The sequence below is a fragment of the Fragaria vesca genome, linkage group LG4 (assembly GCF_000184155.1).
Source record: "Fragaria vesca subsp. vesca linkage group LG4, FraVesHawaii_1.0, whole genome shotgun sequence".
In the NCBI taxonomy this organism is placed as follows: Eukaryota; Viridiplantae; Streptophyta; class Magnoliopsida; order Rosales; family Rosaceae; genus Fragaria; species Fragaria vesca.
The window spans coordinates 16,277,846-16,283,911 of record NC_020494.1 but is presented as its reverse complement, the minus strand read 5'-3'; positions in this window follow the sequence as shown (position 1 = coordinate 16,283,911).

The window sequence follows — 6,066 nt, the reverse complement described above, 5'->3', positions numbered from 1 at the left end:
GACCTGCTAGGGCATGCAAAATGAGACGTGAAACCCTAGTTGACATTTAGCTTTAATACAAACAACAAACAAAGTGTACTGATCAGAAGACTATGACTGAAATGAGCCCACAGATTTATATAAGAGTACGTTAGGAAGTGATATTTCAACATCCAACCACTATTAATTCTGCATATATACCATCGATCAGCTAGTAGCCCTTTAATTTGATTTTTTGACTATGAATTTGGACTTTTGATTCATTAACATAAACAAACAAAAGTAAACGTACCCTGATGAAATATATAAGAAGAAAATTAAGCATGTAGTATTCGATGTTGTTTGAATTTACGTACACACTACTGTGTTACCAATATATAATTTGTAATGAATGAGAGAAAATTCAATCCGTTTTAATGGATTACGATTCAGAATCTGAAAACAAACCCCCCACAGATCAGCTACGTACGATTCTTGTTGGGGAATTTGAAAGACATGATAAACAAGTCGAGTTTGAGTTTAATCGAACAAATTACCAAGGGCTACTAGCTAGTCGATCACAGTGATCTTTCTGTTCATATACGTACTTCCAGTCCCTCTCTCATTTTATCGACGGGGACGTGATTAGGTTTGCTGCATTTTGTTCTTTGTTTTGATTCATTTACCTCGCTAACGAGTAATTGAACAATATATAGCAAATTCATATTGACGTAACATGAAGTTTATTAGTATATCTATCGAGATTGAGAACATAAATTGATGCTCCAGTAAAATACATAAAATTCATCAACGATCCATGCATAATTAAAGCAATTGCTAAATCTTTTATCTCTCCTCTCTTGCACACATGTCGTTTTACAATTTGTTAAAACATAAAAAATAGCAAATATTGATTGAACAACATTGTTAAATCGATACCGAAATTTCAAAATTATTGCTAAATATATCGATTCTTAAATCTCATTGCTGGATTTTATATATGTACCACGAGGTAATTAAGAAAACACTTATAATTAACAAGCATATATATAGCATAGAATACAAAACCCCTGGATTAGTGTAATATAATGCTACTCTTAGATTAAGTCTTTTACCTGCACATATATGAAACCAGTCACCACTTACAGCACCCCCAGTTATTGACCCCTCATGATGCTCATAAGCCTCCTCTCCTCTAATTCTTTTATAATCAAAAGCTGTTTAACTTGCATGTTGACTGTCAAAGCTACTATACATCGATAATTAATCATGCAATTACAAATTAAACCCATAATCCAATGCCAGTTGTCACCATGCACATAGCTAATAGCCTAATAGGAGTGATATATCAAAAAAAAAAAAAGTTGATTAGTCTTCCCTAATTAACGTACTCATACTTTATTAGTCTCCTCCACTTAGTCTATGCTTATTGCTAAGTTGCTAAACTAAGAAAAATGATTCGTTGACTTGGTTGACCTCGTGTTGTGTTATTCTTGCATGAAAGGAAATGATTATTTTTCACCAATATGACCTCACCCACATAATTTGCCGAGCCAGTGTGATTTTGTTAATTAATTTGGAATTAATTAGTAAAAATTCTTATTATTACAATTGAAAGCTAGCTGGTTGGCATGAGGGGGGATGACGTGGGGGATTTGAGTTGGATAGATAAAGGCTTATCTGCAACATATAAGCAAACAAGACCACACATCAATTCATTGCGGGACATTGCAAATTTGGTCCTCTTTGGAAATGCTAGCCAACTACAACACCCAAGTGGCACGTAATACGCGTGCCATGTCGGCAACATAACTTCATAGTTATTAGCATGAACAATTTGCCAAAAAAATCTATATTAGCATCTCCTTCCTTCAATCATAAGGTCCCACTAATTAGCATCATGTTAGATTTCATACTTGTGGTTCTAATTTTTTCAAAAATTAGTGCATTTTTCGAGATGCGTTATATGTCGTTAACAAAATAAAAACGGTTTATCTAGAATGTGTCTCGTTAGAACAGTCTGTGTCATTACTGTTTTTTCACGAAGTAATTAAAACGATTTGAAATAAATACACATTTAGAGTTCATGATTTAAGGTTTTGAATGTGATATTGGAAGATGAAAGATTTGGAGGAGTCAAAGTAAACCTTATGACATGAAACAAAGCAACATCAATATTAGCTGCACACCGAATAAGCTTTTGAAGAGGAAAACCAAGAGAGTACTAGACACTCAATTATTTCATTGATCAAGTCAAATTAACGAGACCCCGTATATATTGCCTAGATTCAAATTAGTGGGTCAAGCTCAACGCACACTTGATGTACACTCTGTCTAGAAGGGGCATATATTTTAAAACCCTAGTTGTTGTACTATTATAAAACCCTAGCTATCACAGTGACCCATTTGATCAAAATGTTAAATATAATGTGGATTTGATTAAATTGTTACATGTGGTTTTAAGCCAAGATAATGTGAACTACTATAACCATAGTGGAGCTAACTAGGGCAACAACAAATAACAGTGTTCCTTATCTAACTCAATGAGTAATATATGGAGCCCCTACCCTATTAAGCAATGAGAGGAGTTATGTGGCACACAGGGTACTGTAGGACCAATGGGAATTGGTTGGTCAACAAAAGCAACTTATAGACTTCTAGACTACTACCACTATCAGTAATTTACATCTAGTTGCTCAACTGGTAGTGATGGAGCTCATTATTGGTTTGGGAGCTTCCAAACAATACCTGTTGCTTTGCCCTAGTTGGTGTAGTATAATTTGGCCAAAGATAATTTGGAATTCCAATCCAAAACAGAGAGAAATGAACATGAAGAGAATCTTCCTTCTTTGATTTGAAACAACGATATCACACTCCAAATTCTAGACTTGGAGAGCTTACTTTGACCCGTTCATGCATTTTTCTTTCTCCTTTGATTAGTATTTTTTTTTTGAATTTTTGAGCTGGACTTGTGCGTTGATTTCACCCGTTGTTTGATTTTACGGATCATCATCAGTACTATTGCGACTGTGATACCAACCTCAATTATAGTCCTCCATTCCAAACGTTTGAAATGTAACCCCAAAAACAAGATTCGAAACTATATGTTCTAGAAGAAAGCATGCATACAAATGTAAATGTTTATTACTAGCTAGCATACAAGGTGTAATTCGTACTTTACGTGTTAGTCTGACATTACACATTTACATTCATGCCAATATGTAACGAAGAAGTTTACCCTATATATACATAATCACATATATAGGGTAAACTCGAGACACGATTGCAATTTGCTAAATCTTCATTAAAAAAGTTGATGATCGAGTAGTAATAACAAGTAGTAGAGAGTAGAGACTAGAGAGTTGAGTGGGTGATACGATCTCACGTGGTTTGACCTGGAATGATGGGTCATTGTCCACATATATTATCGCTAGCTAGCAACGGTCAAGGATTAATTCTTCATAATATTAGTTTGCCGTAGTTAACAATAATATTGAAGCTAATTTCTTTTTCTTTCGCGTGTGAATAGAAGAAGAAGAAGAAAGAAGAAGATCGAGGAAGAAGATGGGAGGCGGAACAAGTTGGTGGATAAGAAACAAACAAACAACAAAGTAATATGCAACAAATAATAACAGCGTGTTGTTGACGCATAACACTGTTTCTTTCTTTTTTCTCACAACTAGGGCAAATTGCCATATAAAAATAGACCTCCGGTGGTCCAGCTGATCGACATGAGCTGAGCTCCACCGTGTGTGTGGCAGCTTGCCGGTAGTGCGCGCATGGTCATTTTGCTTGTTAGGACTTTGCCTCTCTAGGTGTGATCGATGTGGTTTCTATATATATATGCCTGTAATATCGACTTAATTGTTTGTATGTTAAGTAATATCGTTTTTGTCGATCTTCGAACGCAGAATTACTTCACGTAAAGTTTAGCTTGATCTAGAAGAACCAACTTTCCGGTAGTTTCTTAGTTCATATCCTGCATGAAGATCTTACCGAATTTTAGCCCTCGAACCCTATTGATCTGAAGAGCGCAGCATAGTAATCAACAACATATTATTAACCATAATTCCAAGACATTATCGAATGCAATTTGCCATGCATCAAAACTTAGCCAAATATATAGACAAAAGGAAACTCTATATGTTACCCAAAAGAAAAAGAATACGAGGATTTGCACTTATCCCATTCATACTTTCGATTGGGATCGATGGGATATAACTTATCAACAAGTTCTTTAACTTCTTCTGTTAAAGATCGAAGTAGATCCAAATGATTTCTTGGATACTCAGATATTAAGATGGAGTCACTTTCTTTTGCACGCGAAGGTTGAGCGGATTCGATAGAACGGAATCAAACACCTAAACCTCTACTCATTAACATTATCACTTGAATTCAATAATCAATAACAATATCTTGAACCCTTAAATATCTTGTATTCCTAATTGATCTTTCCATACCCAAAGGAAAAGCTGATGACACAAATTCTTTTATCCAATTCCAACCTATATATCAAGACAAAAATCCAATCACGCTCCACAGTTTTCCTTTCCTATTTTTCTTCCCAAATATGATTAGATTATTGAGAAAATTTTAAGAAGAGTACATGACAAATGGTCTATTCCTAATTTTGGTGTTTTAAGTTTCAAAACAATTATAAAGGTACATGAATTTATAATCTCAATTAAAAATATGTACATGTCGTTATGTCTTCCGTTATTTTATGTGTTTTCCGTTAAAATTTAAGAGACAAATCCGTCACTCTCTAATTTAGCAGTAATATATTATTAAAATTAATAATTAGTAAGGAGAGAGAAATAAAAAATATCCAATTTTCATTTCTGAACTAGAATAAATTTTTTTGAGGAGCAGCAAACTCATTTTTTAGCACAGAAGATCTAATTCTCATTGCTGAACTAGTAACAAAACAACAATTTCTAGAAGACCAAAATTAAAACAGAAAATGGAATAAAGTGATTTACTTGCAGACAACAAAGTCATTAAGATTATGGTCTGAGTTAAAAAAATAAAAAAATATATAGATAAATAGAAAAATTGTAAAACAAATATGAAGAAAAAATATAATGGAGAAAACCTGAAATTACCATTTGAAAATTAAAAAATTACATAGAGTTAACGGCGTTACTGACTTCATGTACTAAAAATGTGTCGTGATTCTAATGTTATATACCTTTATGATTGTTTTGAAACTTGAAACACCAAAATTAGGAGTTGACCATTTGTCATGTACTGTTCTTAAAATTTTCCCTAGATTATTTGTATCTTTTCTTTTTAGGACAAATACACATAATCAGATTCATCATGTTATATTTACTATTAGAAAGCCAGGCATGGCTTTGGTTTGGTGTTTTTGGTGAAGTTTTTTTTTCAATTGCTTAAAAAACTAAGGTAGCAAAAAGATCTTAAATAAATAAAAATAAAAATATTATGGGCTTAACCATAAAACACCATTGAAATTCAAATAAGAAAAAAAATGTCGTGGTAGTTGTAACACCCTGACCCAGGTGTTAAAAGAATAAGCGAATATAATCAATAAGGAAATCCTAATTTGAAAATGAGATAGAATTTCATAATCAAACAAAATGACAAACATTTTTGTCGTTTGGAACCTAAATTTTTATTTATTAATTTGCGGCTGCACCCAAAACTTGTTCGGGCTGCCTACGTACCCTTTTAAAGGGATCAAGCCACTCGTAGTTCAACATTTTATACTAACTCTCCACCTTCAATAACAACTTTATCGAATCTGGAATTTATGTGGATGTAAGTCCTCAAATTGATAAGGACACCCAAGTTCTCAAATCCCACACTTCCTCTCACTTTCTCCGATAGTTTCCTAATTACATACCATGCTCGCTCATATTAAATTCATCGTCACATTCCAATTCACTTTTAGGCTTGCTCATATCAATACTTCAATTACTAACCTATCTCTGATTTTTACTATTGGACACCCAAAACCACTACTCATCAACTTTCCTAACATTATACGAAATCCAACAACTGTCTAACAGTAATATACAAGCAACTTCAGGCTCTGATCCTGATCTATACATCAATGATTTAATTAGCATCTTCCCTTTATAT